Raw genomic sequence first — 22,730 nt, 5'->3', positions numbered from 1 at the left:
CGCTTGACGCTGGCGTCCCTTAGTTTTCAATTAGGGGGAATATGTACTCCCCAATCTTAAAAGGGGATGATAGATTAAAATTTATTTCTTTTCCGGAAAGATAATTAGGAAATATTTTTTTTTGTACTATCTTTTCATCCAGTAAGATTATTTTATTGTTATTATTTGTTATCATTTCTGTATCATTTGTTCTGATGATTTTTTTTTTTTGTTCCCATTAGAGAAGCTCAACTAAATTGATTGTTAGTCGATTTAAAAATTTAAGTAGTAATTTACCTTTATTAATAGCATTTATGTATTGAATTAATATTGGGTAGAATATTTAAAGGGCATTCATGTGAGTATGGGTATAATATTGTATGTTACTTATAAAATGTATTTCAATTCCAAGTAGAAAACTTTAAGAGGTGATATAAACACTTTTTTTCTTTAGAACTTAGTGTCACAAAAAATAAAAAAAAGCAATCGCTAAAGAAATTAAAAAATGTTAATTTAGTTCTAAAGAAAAAGGTAAAAAGTGGTAAAATGAATACAATGATTTTTTAATGTCTACCAAAGTTTCACGATAATCGATAATTTCAGATCAAACAGAAAATTTGAAAAAATTCCATCAAGAAGTTTTTGAGACTTACCGGTTTAAAGAATTCCTTGTTTTTTTCATTTTAGTCATTGTCGTTCAACTTATTAACGCCTTTACTTCAACTTGTATGTTTAGATACAAAAATCACGTCGATTAAAAAAATTGTTACGTATTTGCACATCCTTTTTTTTTTTGTCATTTGCTTCCATTTAATTATTCAGAGTTATAAATATTTATTTATATTATTTAATAACATATAATTTAATTTAATTATTATATTATTATTTTATTATATTATTATTTTATTATATTATTATTTTATTATATAATAAATATTTATTTAGGGCTTTCCGTAAAAAATACACTTTTTTCTTGTTTTTTCCCCCACGTACTATAAAAAAGGCAATTGTATCATGGTGTCAAAATTTCTCATATGCTTTTCAACATTTTTCAAAATTTTCTCATATGCTATTTCAATCAGTGTAAGAAAGAAAATTTGAAAAAGGTTAATACCAAGTAAAAACAATTAGGTAAATACGATTCATTCAAAATTTATTTTAACAGTTGGCAAAATATATTTATAAAAGAAAAAAGAAAAATTAATGCAAAGAAACAAACATTACAATAAGTACCAAATTATTACACAAAAATAATGAAGAAGTAAAGAATATTGGATTAAATCGAAAGTAAATTATAATCGCACCAGAGCAAGAATTGCCTACACTGCGACATTGTGTAATAAAAATAAGTAGATGAAATGGTGTTATGAACTCAGCGTTTATTTATAGTATATATAAAGTAAAAATAAAGTCCTTGGCACTAGAAAGAACTGAACAGGAATATGTTCATATCCCTCATAAGTACATCATCCCCCCAGAACGTTTGAAGGGGCCAATGTGATCATTCCCAGATTGTTTGGGTCAATATCAGACATTTAAAATATGATCCTAATTAATTTAATAAAAAATATTTTGGAGACTCGATCATCAAAATCCTACGGTATTTTATTCAATCTGATTAACGAAAACATTTAATTAAACGAAACACTTAATTTTCAATTATATGTATACTTTAGTTACTTTGATAACTGCGTTTCCGTTTCTCTATAAATAACAATTGAAAAAATTCAGAAATAATGATGTTTTTTTAATGAAACTGGGTACCTTATACCTACATTATACTGAAATATTGCACTCAAACCTACCTCATACTCAAACCTACGGGGGGGTTAAGGGGTTGTTACGGAGAGTTACTAAAATACCCTTGGGGAAACTGTGGTACAAGATTTCTAAAAGGCTAACACACGAATAATTAAATAAGCTCTTGAATCGGATGAATTTATAAAATGTTAGAAATAATCAATACTTTCACTAAGTTATTTTTATGAATTAAAGAGAAACAAAATCCGTCTTTCCAGTCATTTAAAATATTTAACTATTTTAAAATGTGTTTTTCTGGAATTTTTTCGAGTTAAAAATAAATTGTAAAAGAAATAAAAACTTGAAAAGGTTTGAAAAACCACATTAAAAAAACAGGCGTTTAATAAAAGAACAAATGTTGCAATCAAAAATAACGATACGAAAAGTAATATGTTTCAAGAATGCTTTTAACAACAAACTTAACTCGAACGATACAAATATCAATTTATTAGAAGAATAATAACCTATTCGAATATTCTACGAAACTCCACGAGATTGCAATTTGACACTAACAAAATAAAAAAATTAAAAAACGTAAAATATGCTAACACCAAAGATAAACAACTATTATTTTCGTTGAAAATTTCAATTTTTCTTTCGGATCTTTTCTCATTAATATCGTTATTTACTTTACGAAAATTATTTAAAAAAACGAAAAGGAAATAAATTAACAAATAAAAAGAAAAATCTGCAAAATAAATAGCGTTTCGTCAGAATGAGCTAAAAAAAAATTAAATAAAAAAACACAATCAATAAGGATTAAAGCTCATTAGCATTCGTTTTTTCATCATTTTTTCCTTCTTAATTATACTCCAAGCGTTGCGTAATAACGTGACACGGCATAATTTTTATTGTTTGTTCCTTTTTATATTTTCCCCAACCGCAGTGGGAAAAAAGATTTAACACCCCTCTCTGGCAAACAATGTCCAGCTAAGAAAGCGGGAGCGTTTTGTTTACATAAGATTCGGGTTGTTCCATTTCATACTCTAGCTTCACAAACAATAGCGAGAGGATAGAAAGGTATATTCGACAAGAAATATTGCTGATTTTTCTTTTCTTTCAACATTTTGTTCCATGTTTTTGGGATTATTCTTTTTTAAATGATGGATTAGTTTTATTATTATTTTTAAAAAAAATGTTAAGGTAATTAATTTTAGTTTCTATCACAATTCACTTAAATCCAAATCAGTAAAAAAAAGTTATTTTGAACGGTTTTTTTTCTTCTTTTTTTTGTAGATATATTGCTGCACTATGTGTTGAACTATACGTTTTCATACTTAATAAATAATAATTATTTATGAGATTCGATTATACAAAACTTTCGCTACTTCTTACAAGATTGATTTAAAGAGATGATTTTAACGCGTATTGATTTCACAAAACTGCCTCTATTTTCTACGAGACTGTTTGCAATTGGTTTAACAAATCTTTCATTACTACCTTTTAGATTTGGTTTAACGTGGATTAACTTGATATAAGTTTCACTACTTTTTACAATTGAATTAAAAGAAAATTTAAAAAGTAATGATTTATAAAAAACTTTCTTTACTTTCTAAGAGAAATAGTTTTATAAGACTTTAGCTAGTTTCTACAAGAGGAAAATTCTGGTAAAATTACAGCACTGTATGGCGATAAAAGTTTTGGTACAAAAGAAAAACAAACATAATTCTGATAAATAAAACCAAAATATAATTAAATCATTCATTTGATAATGTTCTCATACGTACGGTAATAGTTAACCAGAAATTCTGGTTTTGAAAATTATAGTTCGTATTACCACACATTTAGCAAAACATACAAAATTGAAAAATAAACTTAACGGAATAAATAGTTTTTATATGCCATGCCTCGTTGTATGAAAAAATCTACCAAATTCTTCCACTTTTACCAAATTTTAACACTGATAAAAAGACTATATTTGATAGATTAGTTTTATCAAAACGTTTAGGTAAAAATTACCGAGTTTTTTAGTGCTTCCATAGAGCCAGAAATACGGTAAATGTTATCGTATTCTGGTAATTTCGGTCGTACTTTTTTCCCCCAGTGTTTAGCTATTAAATTTTTAGTCTAGTTTACTTGTTATGTTTGAGTAATATCTATCTTGCTATAAAAAAAAAATAATAAAAAATATTTTTATTCTTATTTAACATTTACACTTAATTTGTTTTTAAAATATTTTAAATTAATTATTGGCTTCAGTAAAAGTTAAAATATTAATATTAACCAGGAAGAAGAGATCAAGGTAGTTAATTCTATAATAATTAAAACTGAAAGAAGTTAATGATTTTTAAAAAAAATGTGGATACGGCTTGTTTCAAAATCAATATCTAAGCATTAATTCTTTTTTAATAAAGTAATAGTAAACATTAAATTTTCTTTCTTATTTAAGAATCAATGCTAACTACCTTGACCTCTTCTTTTAGGGTTAATATCTTATTTAAATATTTAAACTTTTTACTAAAACCAAAAAATAATTTTAAAACAAATCAAATATATATAAGAATAAAAATATTTTCTTTCCAATTTTTTTTTAGCAAAATAAATGCTACCCAACATAAAATAAAGAAGCACTCTCTTTTCTTCCCATCAAATTAATCGAAACATAATCTAGCTACCCTGAAAGCTGTTTTGATATAAATAAAACTGAATTAGACATTTTCATAAAAGAAAACCATATTAAACAATCACTACGAAAATAACGGAAGCTTTTCAAAAAATTACCATAAGAAATTAACAATTTTGAAATACAAAATTAAATTTCTTTTAAATGTGATGTCTCTAAAATGTTTGTTCACAAATGGAGCTACATTTTAAAACCGAAAGTCTTATGTTACACTGAAAAAATCATGTCTCATATACTGATCTGTAAAACTTATTGCAGTTTTATCGGAATTCATTATTATCGATAACATTTATAGTATCGGTAATCGTTATAACGGAATAAAATCGTATTCATCCACAGTATTTTTTAAATAACTCTTACTATTACTTCAATGTTTACTACGTTGTAAAAATTTTGGAGAGAGTGTAACCATATTATCGTTTAAATTTGGTGCAAACTTAATTTGGTGTTAAGTTCAAGAGGTTGAACAATAAGCTCAACCATATTATCTAAATTGATTATACAATTATTTAATTTAATTTAAACGAGCGCAAGGTTAGACTTCACACCTTATTGTGTTGCGGTAAATTTACCTTACTGTGCTGCGGTATTGTGTTGCGGTAAACTAATATGGTATCACGATAATATATAACCATACGATAAAATGCAGCCATATTATCGTATGGTTACATAACCTTAAAACGATAATTTGTAACCATATTATAGGTTAAATTTGGTGCGAACGCAAGGTTAGACTTCACACCTTATTGTGTTGTGGTAAATTTGCTCGATAATAAGGTTCAGCGTAAAAGCGTGATTTTTACTAGGATTATTTTGACATATTTTACGTAACTGACATATTTTACATGATTAACGTATTTTACATAACTAACGCATTTTACATAATTAACGTATTTTGAATAATTTACATTATTATTTAAATAATTTTAGCATTACGAAATGTATTATACAACAAAAAGAAACTGTCAATGATTTATAAAACAGCACATAAACCACAACTTCTCAAAATCCAGGAAGAAAAGGAAAAAAAAAAACGTTATAATCCATACATCCATGTTGTTCTATTTTTAGAAGAAAAAAAAGTTTTTTTCACCTACGAGAAGTCAACTCCCATCTTTCACACGGCAATCTTTATTTACACCGTAAATACTTATTTTTTTTCTTCTCCTGAATCATATAACGGAATCGAAAATTACAACAATACATTCCTAAAAAAATCAGAGTGCTCTACACCTTTCCTCTAAGCCGCACCTGTCTTGCAGTGCAAGCTGCCCCACAGCGAAATCCCCTGCCGCTCCCCATCTGCCAGGGGGATGCAAAACCCCTGTCAACAATGCACCCAATAATCAAGATGGGAAATACAAGATGACCCCCAAAACTTTTTGTCCCCCAGAATCTTCCATAAAAATCCAAAAATAGAGAACCCACTTGGTGCACCGTTATACATTTTTTTTACGAAGGGAAAAATCGGTATTGTTGTATTTTTATTTACCTATTTATTGTAAGGGGGAGGGAGCGTTCGTAAAGTATTGCACCTATTGTTGCGTCACCGAACAGCGGCAGGGGAAAACCGGAAGAGAGAAATATGGTACGGTAGTTTGTGTTGCGTCACCAATCTGATTTTTTTTTTCCTCTTTTTTTTTCGCCCTTAGTGGTGTTATACTTCCCGTTTACGATTCTGTACAGTTGCTAGCTAGGAAAAATTATGCGTAGTTTTTTATATAGCTAATTATATATTGTTGAAGTAAATTAATGATTAAAAAAGTTACAAAGTTAATTTTAAAAAAAAGAACTTTTTATTGGTATCGAAACCCTGGAAAGCAATTAACAAAATATCATTTCTTATTGAAAATTTTAATTTTGATAGACCTAATTACACGGAAAAAATTTTGGTAAAATTATCGTATAATATGGTAAAGATACTTCTGGTAAAAGAAAAGAAGTAGAATTTCGATTAATTAAACCAAAACATGCGGTATTTAAACCCTTCATTTGGTAATTTTTCCGTTCGTATAGTAATGGTTTACCGGAAATTCGGGTCTTCAAAATTACAGTTCCTATTACCACATATAGTAAAAAAAAATACAAAACTGAAAAGTAAATTTAACCTAATAAATGGTTTCCTTGTCATGCTCTGAAGAATCATGACAAAATAATTAAATTTTACCTTATTTATCACATTTTATAACACATTAAACCATATTTTATTTATACTCATTTTATTACATACACTGTAAAACATTTTGGATCAGATTACGGTAAACAGTACCACCAGCCTCAGTAGCGTCACTTTTTACCGTAAAATTCATTTATATCGGAATATGTTACGAAACAAAAAAAACTCCGATAAACTGTAATTTTTACAGTAATAATTACCGCAAAATCTTTAAATCACTCTAATTAAATAAATATTATTGCAAAATATGTGGTAGAATATTTTATGATAAAAATGAAATTTGCAGATGATGCACCAAAAGTGCCGGTACTTTATATCGTAATTTAATTTGGAATTTTTTATAGTTCATATTTTCGTGTTTTCAGAATATAAATTAACATATTTTTGCACAACACACACAGTATTACGAAACAAAAAGTATTACACACACAAAAACACAAAAGTATTTGAACCATTGTATCAGGAAAACTCGATGAAATGTCGAAGTGTTAAATTCAACTCAAGTTGAACTAAATGTACTAATTGAACTAAATGTACGTGTAATAATGTTTAAGGACAATTAATTGTCAAGATAATATTGCTCAATTTCTCATTTTACTATTGTTTACTGTTGCCGTATATTTAAATAATATTATGGTTCAACCAGTTTCAATATTTCTAATAGCGCAGTTATTCAAATTGTCCTACTTATAAAGCTAAAATTTTTTTAAAAAAAAAGAAAAACAGATGAGTTAAACATTGACTAAAAATTATTCTAAGAATAATAACTTAAATTCCATACAACATTCCATGCATTTACAAAATGCATCAATCTTGTAATATATAAAGGGAATAATTAAAATATTCACACATTTATAAAAATTACAAAAAGTTAAAGCTCATCATCAAGTCTGCCAATTTACCGCCCCCACCCTTTATTTAAATTATTTTGAGTATTATTATGTAATAAAAAACTTTTTTTTTGAAATTAGAATACGAAAGTCTTAAATAAAATTTATATATTGTGTTTATATAGCGGTAAGTACACTTGATAAAGTAAAATTTATTGAATAAATTACATTTTTTAAAATAACAATATTAATTTCGGTTGCTTTATAACTTGAAATCTATTTTTTTTAAAAACTTCACAGTTACTATTTTATTGTGCTTAATTACAATTGCCAAAAAAAGGTCGATCATTTAGGGTTTTAAATCTCGAAAAAGTTGGGAACCACTGATTTAAGCAACAAATAATTACTTTAAAATCAGATTATTTTGGCGAACATTTTTATAGGCGAAATCAATGGGCGATTTAAAGCCAAATATGGGAACATTAATATGAAAACGAGAAGTACCGTTAGGTCAAGCGAAGGACTGAGAAACCCTCAACTAAGATCAAGGAAGAGGGTGCGAGGAGGGGTAAGCATAAAGGGAAGTAAATAATAAAAAAAAATTCTTTCAAAGTAGATACCAAGCAAATGGGGGTATAAAAAAAAAGCATGTTTAGCCACGTGAAACTTCTTTTGAACTAGTGGGATGACTAGGTATTGTTTGCAATAGAACAGCATTTCAGAACCGCATTTTTTTATGTATGCAGCTATATATAGGTAAATATAATTCTGGTATATGGGAAGATCTATTCAGATTATTTTTGGGGCCCAAGAGGGGTGCACAAAATTGAAAGACAAGCAGATGGTGAATATAGAATGCAGAATTTATTATTCCATTTTTTAGTGCAATTTTTTAACAAAAATTGTATACCGTGGATCTATAAAGAACGTTTTTTCTTTCCTTCGGATTTTACGGTGTTTGATTTAGAATAAATACATGTTATAGAAGCTTGATTGGTTCACAATCTAATATTCGAAATTATTTCACTTAAATTACATACATTTGGAAAAAAAAAATTCTAGGAAATTATTCTTTAGTGATATTTCAGTAAAATTAGGAATATCAAATTTACAAAGTATGGCGACTACAAGAAGCTGTCAATGAGAACATATTTTATTTTATCTGATAGAAAATAGAAATAAATTCCACACATACAGTTGATTGCTTAAACATATTTTTATATGCTATAATTTTTCCTTCATATTTATTTTTACGTTAATCCGCAAATTCTTCTATTTATTTATTTTCAAATTTTTTCTACTCCTTCTTCTAAATATTTATATTTTTCAGTATTTTATGTGTTGTCCTATAAATTTATTTTTTTATTTATTTATTTTGTCCTATAAATTTTCTACATAGTCTCCTATTCACGAAGAAAAAAATTTTGATAAAATTACCATACATGACATTTCTGGCATGAAAAACTATAATTATACTTAATAAAATCAAAATATACGGTATTTAAGCGATTCATTTGGTAATGTTTCCGTTCATATGGTAACGGTTCTACGGAAATTATGATTTTCAAAATTATAGCTCTTAATAAAAGCAAAATTATAGCACACATTTAGTAAAAAAACATACAAAACCGAAAATTAAATTTAACCGAATAAATGATTTTTATGTCCCGCTCAAAGGTATGATAAAATTATCCAATCTTTTCATATTTTCGAATTTCAGCATGCATTATACAACCATATTTTATTGTTAATTTTACTAAAATCACTTGTAAAGCGTTCGGAGAAAATTACCGAGTTTTTTGGTGTTCCCATAGAAACAGAAATACGGTAAATTTCACCATATTCAGGTAAATTTGACCATAAATTTTTCTGACTATATATTTATTTTTACATTATACGTGTCTTTACACATTCATTTTTTACGTTATTCTACTTGCGCTTTTATTACAATATCCAAATCGTTCTTTTATACATTTATTGTTACATTTTATTACAATATTCAAACTTTTTTTTACATTATTCTATATGTTTCCCCATATATTTAATTTTATATTATTCTGTACGTTCACCTATAAATTCATTTTTACTACATTCTATATGTTAATAAGAATCCCATATAAAAAAATTTAAAATATTGATTAAAAATTATATGAAATAAGCAGCTTATATAGTGAAGGTTGACGTAAGTTAGAGATAACATCCAAAATCAGCAGACTCACTGGTTCCTCGAATTTTTATTTCATTTTAAAAAGAATTACTAGTATCCAGCTTGTGTTTGATATTTTATTTATGCAGTATTCTTCTCCTGTAGAACTTCAAAACTTTTCTTTTTACTTAATTAGCTGCTTTTTGAACAAACATCGTCTGAAAGTCAAGTTTTTAGATTTGTTCAATCAAAAACTATAATTTCGGTACTAAAAGAATCTACTCAAACGTACAAACGAAGTGCACGTACAAAAGTAACATAAACGCTGTTAAAAAAACAAATCTGCGTTTACGAAAAACCTAATTTTAGAATAAAGCTGTTTATACTTTGCGGAACTTAAAAGTCGCCATTTATTGCATATACTCACCAATATGAAACGTACTATATGAAATTTATTTACATTCCTATGAAAATATTCTCAAAAATGTTTATTTTACAAAAATCAAATAAAAACATATTTATCTGAAAAATGATTAACTATTAAACTTAAATGCAAACGATTAAAATCGAATTGTCAAAAATTTATCGATTGCTGTTTCACAATCGAAGAATATTTTATCACAGTAAGAGAAAAGCGAAAATATTTTTACAATAAGTTTTCAATAAGTTAATAAAATAATTTTACACACAGTTTCCTTATAAGAAAAACTTCATAGCCTCAAAGCTCAAACTGTAGTCAAAAGTTACGTACTTAGTATCTATTACGATAAGAGTTATTTTTATAAGTTTTAAAGAAAAAAAGATATTTTAATTTGATATACTCGATTAACAGTCTCATAATTTACCTATTCATTTTTAATAAGCGAACATATGTTTGTAATAAAAATAAAATAAACATCTTTTCGCAATAAACATTGTCTTCTAGACTTCCGAATGAAATGCAAATTTTGAGTGAGGTTCATTACACCCGAAGTCACTTAGTTTAAAAATTCCACGACATTAATATAATGATCACACTAAATAAAACAAACAAATTAAAATCAAACAAGAATAAGGGTAAATCAGACACACAACTTAAAATCGAACACGAATAAGGATAATCTAACTCACAAATTAAACACGGATATAGGTAAATCGGAATTAAACACGAACATGTATATTAAAATATACAATAAGGGTAAATCGAACATATCTTAATAATAATGGTAAGGTGTTATTATATTTACGAGTATAAAGATATTCAGAATGTATATACAATATTATTGATATATCAAAATATATTTTCAAAATAAGCATTATTTCATGGTCTCTGAATGAACTGCAACGCCGAAACTTAGCATACGTTCTAAAAGAACGCACAAAATTTACATACACTCTAAAAACAATAAGCAAAACGCACGTAGAATTTTGTTAGAATATAAAGTTCAATAAAAATAAAATATAAAGCAAAACACATTGATAGAGCAACAATAGAGCAAATTCCATTTTTAACACCTTATACTTTCACTCTAAGAACAATATACATATCTACATTGGTCTAAAAGCTTGTAACAAAACCTTTAACCCTAGACACTATCTGAGAAGTACTGAAACAAAATTCAAAAGGGAAACAATAAGAGAATATATTTTTACCCGGGCAGTGAAAACACAAAACCCGGGCATAAAAATGCCTCTAAAAATGCTGGCCGTGTTTTCAGCCAAAGGGTTTGAAATGCCACACCTATAGTCAAAGTGGCCCCTAAAAGAAAGAAGAACCAGAATAAATAATCTAGAAAAAGAAAGAAGGGATATTTCATTCGAAATTCCATAAGGGGTGCACAAAAATATGAATACGTGAGCTAGCGTAGTAAGGGTTTCGATTTGCGGTGTAATATATGCAATTCTAAAGGAGAAACACGTTGACAGTGGAAATGTATAACTGTATACCTAGAAGGGACAAAAAAGGAAAGATCTAGGTAAAAGGTAAGAATTTGAAAAAGAAAAAAAAGATTGCTTACGCGCTTGGACTTTCCAATGGAGTCATGGTAAAAAAAATAGTTTTATGGACAATTTTAAATTTTTCAAATATTATATCAATTTTTCAGAGTCCAGCTTTAAATTTAGATCAAGAATTTCATAATAAAAATTTTAATTGTTTTAAGAATACCTAAGCCGACCATAATCGTAGCTAGATTTTGTATTACCGTTGCTTAGAACGGTAGCGTGTTTTATTTTCAATAAAATATCTATAAATGTTTAGTTCGAATAAAACATTTAAATCTATATCACTAATTCACAAAACATGCAAACCGTAAAATAAACAGAAGAAATTCTTATTTTGTAAAAAAAAATTTTTTTTTTGAGGGTTGAAATTTTTTAATGTGTAAAAACTAAATGCTTAAAATACAAACCATTATACAAAACATTAAATTAAAAACAAATACTACCCCAAAATAAATATATTGAGTTTTTCTGGAAACAAAAAAATAGACTAATATAGATAGACTAATTATTATTAAATACATAGACTATTGTACAAAATATTTTAAATCTCTAATATATTAAACACGCAAACTATTTTCCCAGCAATGTATGACAAGCCGGCATTCTATGGAATACCTAGGTGTTTTACAGAAAGTCTGGTGTTTTTCACTAAAGAATGTAATAAGAGAATAAAAAAAAATTATATAACCTATTGCCTTGTAGTCATTGTATACAATATTAATTCATTTTAAGCATGACTTATGCTCTAAAGATTAATGACGAAAAAAAATCATTATAAGTTCACTAGAAAAATGTTCATTATTTAAAAATAGAAATGTTATTTACAAAAAACAAGGAAAAGCGGCCAATTATATATTCACCGATAATATATGATACGCCGGAACTCCATGCTGCCGTGTAATTAGAAAAAAAATCGTAAATGCTTCAGAATTAATTCCGAGAACAGTGGCTTGACGACTTTTTTTTTCTATCAATAATGCTACGAACGTTAAAATAGAATTTCCGAAAACTGATTTTAAAAAAATTAGCAGTCTGTGAAATGTTCAATGTTTTCATACTTTGCCAGTGAGCTTTTGGATTTCATAAATTGGCAAGATATTCTTTTAAAATGCCAGAATTCAAATTATGTCGGTAACTTAGAATTTAATTAAAGCAACCGTAAAAAGTATTTATACGGCAAGTGCATCTCATATGCTTATTCTATGGAATCTCATATTTCACAGAATACGGCAATGGATATACATATTTGTATACCATGAAATTTGTGTTCAAAGGAAAGTAGTATTGGTAGACTGCGAAATGTTGAATGGTTTCATACTTTGCCAGCAAGCTTTTGGATTTCCTAAATTGGCAAGATATTCTTATAAAATGCCAGAATTCAAACTATATCGGTAACTTAGAATTTAATTTAAGCAACCATGAAAAATATTTATACGGCAAGTGCATCTCATAAGCTTATTCTATGGAATCTCATATTTTACAGAATACGTCAATGGATATACATATTTGTATACTATGAAATTTGTGTTCTAAGGAAAGTAGTAGTAGCATTCTGTGAAACGTTCAAAGGTTTCATACTTTGCCAGCAAGCTTTTCGATTTCATAAATTGCCAAGATATTCTTATAGAATGCCGGAATTCAAGCTATGTCGGTAACTTATAAGCTAATTAAAGCAAAAAATTAAAAAAAAGCATTTATACGGCAAGTGCAGCTCATATGAAAGCATAATATTCTATTCTTAGAATGTTACGACGATCAAATCTGGAATACGAAGCCTTCATTAAAAATACAGAACAAGGTTCGCGAAGGTAGTAATTTCGAAACACAAAGATGCATTTATCATAAAAGGAAATAAAATGTTAAAAAATAAATGGCCTCTTCGAAATTCTGATCCCTGCAGCCGGCTTTTTGTTTACGAAAGGGGCCCGATGAAAGGGGTCCGTCGACCTTCAAAGAGGACCACAAGGGGGGCTCTTCACCATCTTATCATGGACGAGGGGCCCTTTACTCCCTTAAAAAATGGGGGCTGTGTCTTCAGTCCAAATGGGGGCCCAGCCTCTCTTACGTTTTTCGATGGGTTTCTTGGTGCCAATGGCCCCTGAATGTTTAGAAAACAGGTTCACGGATGGGCCCCAACTTGCAGCGAACACTAAAAAAATTCTTAGAGTGTCGCAGTCTATTTGGTTATGTAATCTGCATTGCGTTTTACTTACATCATTGAACTTATAAAAACTGAGGTAACAATGTCACGTAACCACATTACGAAACGTAACTTTTACAGAAGATTCTATTTATAATGAAAAAAATGCAATAAACTAGATGTTTAGATAAATTTCAAGACTCTTAGAGGAACGGAAAAGGACTTTAAAGAATTTTAGATTCTTCCGCCTTTGAAATATATGTATATGAAATCGAAGATATACAAAAATTATTTAATTCATTAATTATACTAATTTTATTTTAAATTGAATATTTTAATATTGAGTATGACATTTAGTAAGTCTGATATTACATATTTAAGATTGTATACATAAATTTCGGTTTTGGATTCAAAATTTTCATGTAAATCACAAAATATTAATAGCAAATAATATGAAAAAATTTTATTCTGTGAAAAAGTAAATAAATAAATTGCCATAAAAGTCATTTTATAGTATTTCAAAACCTTTGTTTTATACTTTAGAAAATAAACATTTTTCGTACTTTGGAACAACAATACAATAAATCACATTTCTAAATTTGCGCAGACGAGAGCGATTAAAGCAAAGTACTTTGCAGTTTCCACGTACGCAAAAAGTTGTATTTAAGCATTGTGTTACATTACAGTGGATATTCCAGAAATTTAAGAATATATCCTGAAACCATACTAAGAAACAGTTTGGAGGTAAAACTGTCACTATATTGCCCCAAGCACTTTATATATATTAATAGAAAAATATTTAAATATATATTAATTTTGAAAGCGAGGTTTTCAAATTAGATCATTAAAGTACACATTAAAAAACCCTTAGCACGTTAAAAAGACTTCAATAGTTAAATTTATGCTTGAAAGAATTAAATTTTTCTGTGATACTTATTCTGAATTGAAAAAAAAAACTATACATCAATTGCTTTGGTTTACGCAAACATTTTTGCACTTAATTACAACATAAAATTATAATATCCTTTTACATAATTGTTGCGGAGAGTATCTAGTGTTTTGTAAGAAACAATTTATATATTAAATTAACTATTTTATGGAATTTGTGTATGTAATGTGGAATACTTTGAATACTATATGGAATATTTCATACATTATATACATGGAATATTTCATCTGTCGTATGTGTGGTATGTTTTGCAAATTACACACATTGGAAATGATAGAAATATTTTAAACACTATATGGGATGTTTCATAAATTAGATACATGGAATATTTCATATGCTGCATGTTTTGAATGTTTTGTTCTACACACATAAGAAAATTTAAGAGTCAAAACCTGTTAATTGAACCTCGAGAAAAAATAAACTCATCAATTATCGTATCAAGTTTTTTAGCCACTTCAATTCAAATGCATTTTTTCTTAAAAAAATATACAAATTATTGGTTTAACAATAAAAGTATTTACAAATTTTAGTTCAAAATATAATTTTCTTCTCTGAATCTTGTAATTTTCTAAATTTTTTAACTAAATTATCATTTTTAATGTATCTATTAGTTAGATATAATAATACATTATAAAACATAAATTTTCTTTAGTTGATCAATTATTGTAAATAAATCTTATTTAAGAGAAGAAAAAACATTTTTAAAGAACAAGAAAAAAAAATTCTGACGACTACCATTTTGTCAAATATTTTTTCACATCAATTAATGGTAAGAAGATTTTAAATTTTCAAATTTGGTATTCAATAACAAAAGGTTAGAAGTATTTTATTATGAAACAATATTAATTTCAAATTTACAAAATCTCTCCGTCAGTTGTACTTGACGCTAATTCATGCATTTTTATTCTATATAGTCTTTCAGTTGTGCTAATCAACATGATTCCTGTTTATGGGTTTATTAATAAATATTCTGTGCATAAATCTATTTTTAAATCCTAAAATATGTTCTTTCGATTAGGTAAAACAAAAGGGTTCCTTCACACGAGTTGGCTAATAAACATTCTAAGTCTAGAAATCAGCTATTAAATTTAGATATTCTTAGCAGTTGTATTAAAATATATTAGTTTTTTCGACTGTATATTTTCCTATCTTCGTGAAACATTTGTCATAGAAAAATGAAATAATGATGATTTAAAAACAATTTAACAGTGAATATATTGAAAGATCAAATTTTAGAAAACTACATCTTAAATACTTAAAAATTAAAAACAACATGAGAAAAAGGATACAATAAGATACAATTAATTATTCGTACGTACAAGAAAAATGCACAAATTTTCATTTGCTAAACATGGTGATTTTATAAATCGATGAACATTTTTTTCAGATTTAAATTATTATTTGCTTAAAAAAGTTCTCAACATATTATATAGACATTTGTTTTAAACAAATTAAGATTTGCGTGAAAAACAAAGAAGATCACTAAATTATCATCACCTTAACGATGCATATTTTGAACTGCAATTGGAATAAATTCAAAAATAAAAATTCAAATATTTACTTTGTTTATTCAAATAGTTAATTTAAAAAATAAATGCTTCTATAAAGATTAAAAAAAAAACGAAATTTATTGAGACAGTTTTTTAAGTGTAATTAAAATTCGTACGGTTATGTAATGTACAGAATTGATTCTGAACTACTCTGATTACTAAAGATAGTTTTCAAAATAAATCTGCAACAAGTTTTAAATTAAAATCATTATAGCCGATTTATTGATAGATATTTTTAGGTGCGATGCGATCGAAATCAGTGCGAGTGTACATTACATAGGCGCAAACTAAAATAAGAAGAAGAAAAAAAGACAAATACCGCCATAGTTAGATTTTTTATCAATATGAAAATTTGTTTCCTGAAAACTTATCTAATTAGAAGAAATACTTTTGAAAGCAAAAATTATCAAAATAAATCAGAAAACTTAAAAAATATTAAAATAAAGAATAAAAATATTTAAAATAAATAGTGAGCTACTTGAATAAATCTACATGATTTTCAACTTCATGTAGAACATTAACCACATGAACGTTAACTTTATGAACGTTAACTTCACATAGTCAATTGTAAGCGGAATAAAACTGACTAATTAACATTTAATATGACTTACTCTTTATTCAATTTATTTTTCTCAGAAATTGTTGTTTTTAAAATAATTTTTTACAAATATATATTTGCTTTAATAATTCTACTTTACAAAAATTAAAACAATTTTATAACATATACAGCCAAAAGAGCGCTATATAAAATGAGTTATCCACATTTTCTTCTAAAAAATGAAGTTAATTTATAACTAAGAGATATGCATTTAAAATTGTTAATATTTTTGTAGATTCATCGGAATAATTTGCTATTTTCAATAATACACATGCACACACTTAGATATTCTATATGTAAAGAATTTTGAACGACCAATCAAAACATAGAAAGAAAATGCCTTTTTAACGTTTTTTTCTTGTATTCTAGTATATTTTTAAAATAATTCTTGTTTTAATGGCATCATATAAAAATTATTATAACGCACATAACGACAATTTTTTTTCTAAAAAAAAAACTTCATGTTTATCTCTCTTGGTTACTTTTAAAAGGCAGTTATTAAACTTGCTACTATTAATGAATTACTTTTTAATACCATCATCTTTAAATTAGTACGTCAACAAATAGAAACAATGCGACTTGCTTATTTTAAATTCATTATATTAATGTGTTATAAATTGTTTTTTTTAAATATTTAAAAATTATTCGAAAAAAAAAATGTTTTTTTTTTTTTTTTTTTTTAAAAATGGTTATTAGGTGATATATTGTTTTATACACAGATATAAAAAACTTTTTTGAGACGTAAATTTTTTTTGTATAATCGACAAACAAAACAAAAAAAATTTCACCTTTTTTAAAAATCAATTAGTCATTTTTTTTCATTTTGAAAGTGTTTCATGAGAAAGTATATTTCAAGGATGGGTTAATTATAATACGTATTTTTAACTTTTAGTAAAATATAAAGTTTCAGTTGCGTTTACATAATTCTTACTACCATGTAATAAGTACTTATTACCACGCATTAGTAAGAAATACAAAACTGAAAAGTAAATTTAACCAACTAAATTGCTTTCATGCCACGCTCTAAGGTATCATGATAAAATTACCCAAACTTTATCACAAATTATTGAACCATATTTGATTTGTAATTGTGCCAAAATAATTACCAAAGCGCTTCGGTAAAAATTACCGAAATTTTCCATGTACCCATAGAACCAAGAATAAGGTACATTTTACCATAATCTGATAGTTTTGACACTTTTTTTTCGCAGTGTACAAACGACTAAAAGATCATTATTTTATTTATAATTCAGCTCGTTAATTTAAATAATAACAAGAAAATTTGTTGAATTGAATATTCCAATATTTAAACTATGCTTTTGAAATTTATTTTTAAATATATAAATTTTAACTGCTATTTAACTAAAATCATGTTAGCAAAGTAGTATTCTGTATATAGCGCAATGTCTTATAATTTTAATTTTTTTTATTATTTCAATTATTACATAAGGATGTGAATACATATTTTTCTTATCGCGATATTTTTTTTCTTTGTTAAAATTTTATTATAGTTTTCAAGAGCATCGAAAAAGATAAGTTGTTGAAAAACTTACATTTTGAGAAGCAAAATTTTAAATACGAAATAAATATTATTTACATCTCACTTAATCTAAAAGACTCCTGTTTATTTATGAAAGTTAGAAAGATGAAAAAAGTTATTTTAATAATAGAAATTAAAAAAAAATTTCTAATGAAATTTTGATTTAAAATAATTAATTTCAACGAAGATTGTAGCATATGCGGTATAACAAACAAAAGCGCAATAATTTTCTTAAGAAATCCTACTTAAAAAATTCAAAAATAGCAAAAATTGCAAAAAAAATTAATAACGCAAATTAATGACATAAATCATAAAGTATAAGTAATTTAAATAACTGCTCTAAATAATATTTTAATAACGTTTTTGAAAAAATCTCAAAGCAGTTTTAACTTCAAACATTAATTATAAACAAATCATTTGAACAAAGTTTAGAATAAGCGTACGTAGATAAAATAATTAAGATACAGCTTTTTCAGACAATTTAAATTTAAACAAAGTTAATTTAACTTAAATTTATAAAATTAAAGTAATATTTTAATGCCTTCTGCTATTAAGTAACTAATTAAAAAAAAACACATTTCCTATAAAATAATATTTTCTAAATTTGCAAAAAAATTTTGAAAAAAAAGTAATTAGTTAAATTAATCAAAAACTTACCTCAACCTCCATTAATTAAAAAAAGGAATCATTACTCAATAATCCACATAATGCCTAAGGAATGAGCAAGTGATAATAAAAACTGCACTAGGTATTAACACTGCTCTCATCACCCTACGAAGTGAATATGCCTAAAGAGGCAGTCGCGCAAACCGTCGCCCGATCGGCTCAGCTTTTTTCTTTTTGTACTTTTTTATTTATAAAAAGTGAAACGCACTCTAAAAAACCGCACTCTGAAATGAATTATAATGAAATGATGGGAAACAAACAAATAAGTAAAAAATAGCGCGCCTCGCTTACGATTCGCGGGGATCGAGATCTTCCCCAATGCAATGGCCCCTTTGTTGCCTAGCAACCAAACATCCGGACGATGGTCCCCTTTACAACAAGAGAGGCCCCTTCTAAACACCAAATCAACTCGGGCCCCCCTAAAGATTCGCTCTTCTGCGTTAGTTGTATACAAAGTAGGGATATATCCCGCCAAATAATTTTTTTTTTTTTTTTAGTATACTCATAATTGGGGTATTTTCCTAATCGGGTTTGCATTAATTTATTATAGTTAATGATTAAATTCAAAACTTTAATTTAATACGTTTTCAATTTTATTTATTAATTTATAATTATTGTTATCATTATTTAAGTTTAGTTACTTTGCTTAAAATTCTAGGAAGCTCTAATTAACATATGGAATAAAAGGTGGGAAAAGCAGTCTATATTAAGTTCATATTTTAACAAGGTTTATTAACGAACTATGATTAAATTTATACGTAAAACAATAAATTTAATTAATTAAGAGGAAGAATAGTATTATATTTACATAAAAAACAAATTAGGGAACTGAGTAATATTAATCAGGTAATTAATAAGAGAATTGTATAAATTATTTTGAATAAATACAAATTTAATTATTGTTTAAAACAATAGAAAGCATTAATTAGAAAATTCTAGCAAAATCGTTAAATTTTTTATAGTACTGTAGAACTAACGAAGTAAAAAGAAACGATTAATTTATCTTAAATAAAAATACTATACCAGCAATTATTTAAACTTTTAAAAATGATTTCATGTTCAAATTTAAAAATAAAGATAATTTACTATTTTTATAATAAAAATTTTACTTCAAATTTTTATATAAAATAAACAAGAATAACAATATATTTGCCAGCAACTTATAAGTTTTAAGTTTTACTAACCTAAAAAAACAAGAATTGATGTTGAATTAATGATTCATAACTCCTTGTGCATACAAAAAAGAGTTAAAAATAAAATAAAAATGTTTAAAAATTGAAACTTTTGTATTCAATCGAAGTTTGATAAATTAAAATATTAAGTAAATTTTTTATACTATTTATTTGATTAAGCTTAGATATAATTTTAAGCTTACTCAAATAAAATTTGAAATTTTTTAATTGAATAGCTATAATAATTGATTGAATAGATTTAATTGAATATATATGAGAAATAATAAATGCTTCCTGCCAATCCCGAACTAAAAAAAAGTGGATGTCTTTTTTTAATTTAAAAAAAGATCATATCAGACTGTTTCTTTTATTTCATCTGTTAAATTGCATTTTGGATTCGATGTTAAACTGTACCACGTAAGAAACAGGAGCCTAAAAATATTCGATGCTCCGGCTGCCCGGAGGCTCTGGAAATTTCAATTTCTATTTAGCATATATAGTCATGTACATATAGTTATGTATATATATAGTTATACATAACGCGATTTTGTAACGTGCTATATTGTGTAAGTACCTTTCGGAATTTCAGATTTTAATTTGAAATTTTTATCATAAAAAGCAACAAAAAAATAATGACATAATCTCACAAATACAAATTTAATTTATCTTATAAATCGTTTTCATATTTGATCTTAAATCATTATAAATGTATATTAAGGCCGAGAATAGTCTTTCTACAGCAATTTTTCAAACGGGTCAGGCCGTTACAATTTGGCAGGCCTTAAAACTAATGTTCGTAGAAAATAATGAAATTATCCCTGTGATTGACATAGTCAAAGATTCTAAATCTTTAACAATGATTGACCATTATTTAACAAAAATAAATAAATATTTCATCTTTTTCTGTTCTGAAAATAGTCTAAGTTGCTCTTTGTTGCTATATTTATTTAAATAATTAGATGAGCAAAAAATGAATTTTTAGTTGATGAATTAAAATTTTTATATATTTAAAGAAAATTAATAATAAATAAATAATGGCGGTATATAAAACAACTCCATATTAAGTACAACAACAAGTTAATGGAATAACTGCATTTCAAAAGGAAATTGAAGAAATTCAAGGCACAACCGAAACTAACCCCAGCAAAGATATAATACAATGTAATTTTTTTTGTTCTGTTTTTACATGTTTATTTTTACTCTCATCGGCTACTGAGGTTTTTCTTGTTTTGTTTCTCACCTCTTTTCCGTTTTTCGTTAGCAACTATACGTTTTCAATTTAAAATCACTTTTGTTTCTTCTCATTCACGTTCGGTAAATCTTGAAAATGAGAGCCCGTTTTTGAACGCTTGAAACATGTCGACTGTTATTTCCAAACTGTATGCTTTTGAAGCGAATGAAGTTTAAATCAAGTAATATCTTACCACTCCAATTTCTTGAGATTATTTTTAATATAACGTCGGTTGTTTCGCATGTCTAAAAGAATTTTATAGGTGGGCATTTTGTTTCACACAATTTATAACATTAATTATTTGAAATTAAATTTAAAATATGCAGAATAATGTAAATATATATATTTTTTTGTTTGATCTGCCATCCACAAATTCACTTAACAATAATAATAATAATAAAAGGGATTTCTCTAAAAAATCAATTTAAACTTTTTCTATATACAAACTATTTTCCCAGTTTTTATACCTTAAAAGTTGAGAAGATGAAAGAAATTTCACGTTTATTTAAAATTTCTACTGAAGCCTAACTTTTTTGTGATAACACAACACTAAATGGACAAACTTTTTCTAAATAAATTTACTTATTGTACACAATAAATAAAGGTTTGTATATTTATCTCTATATATTCTAAAATGTTTTTAAAAAAGCTAATGAGAGAAATTCTGGGATATTAATAGTATTTTATGGCTATTGAAATATTGCCGGTATGCATTAAAATGACCTGATTCTCTAGAAGTATTAGACAACGTAATGATCGAAGACTTTTTCAATTTGCATTGCTTAAAATGCTCGCAGCGTCCAAATTATTGATACAGTTTTTTTAATACTGAGAAACTTATTTTTTCCCAATAATTTTTTTTCTTGAAAAAAGATGTAGCAAGTTAAAAAAAAATTTAAAAATCATGCATTCCGAAAAATCTTGAAAAAAAAATTCGGATTATTATTAGACTCGGATTATGAAAACAAATTTAACATCTTCAGACTTCAAAAAACGAATACTTTTTGAAAAAAAAAAAAAAAAAAAAAAAAAAAAAAAAAANAAAAAAAAAAAAAAAAAAAAAAAAAAACACCGTTTAATGCTTGCGGAAGCTTATTTCATTAAAATGAGCGTTAAGGCTAAATACGATGTCTTTCTCTTGCTGCGTCCGATAAATAAAAAAAAATTTAAAAAAAACTTTTATATTCAAATTATTAGGCTATAAAAAAAACGTTAAATTAAAAAAAAAAAAAGAAGAAGAAAACATTTATAGAAGCTATAACGACCGGAAATTACCCTTAATATGTTTTTTTTTTTTTTTTTTTTTTTTTTTTTTTTTTTTTTTTTTTTTTTTNTTTTTTTTTTTTT

General features: G+C 26.2%; 1 protein-coding gene across 20 annotated transcripts in view; it reads right to left on the bottom strand.

The window, feature by feature from the left end:
• Window positions 1-22,730, bottom strand: part of LOC107437615 (forkhead box protein P1) — a 403,975-nt gene that overhangs the window by 277,775 nt on the left and 103,470 nt on the right. For 6 of the 20 annotated variants that reach the window (XM_071186844.1, XM_071186850.1, XM_071186846.1 and 3 more), the window contains exon 1: window positions 18,972-19,355. The exons of 11 other annotated variants lie outside the window; for them this stretch is intronic. The gene's annotated coding sequence lies outside the window, so the exon portion shown is untranslated. Of the gene's footprint in view, window positions 1-18,971; window positions 19,356-22,730 lie in introns of those variants that run through there. 3 more of the 20 variants (XM_071186849.1, XM_071186853.1, XM_071186863.1) reach the window with 1 other exon arrangement.

Source organism: Parasteatoda tepidariorum, chromosome 10 (assembly GCF_043381705.1).
Source record: "Parasteatoda tepidariorum isolate YZ-2023 chromosome 10, CAS_Ptep_4.0, whole genome shotgun sequence".
NCBI lineage: Eukaryota > Metazoa > Arthropoda > Arachnida > Araneae > Theridiidae > Parasteatoda > Parasteatoda tepidariorum.
This window is presented reverse-complemented; position numbering and strand designations above follow the sequence as displayed.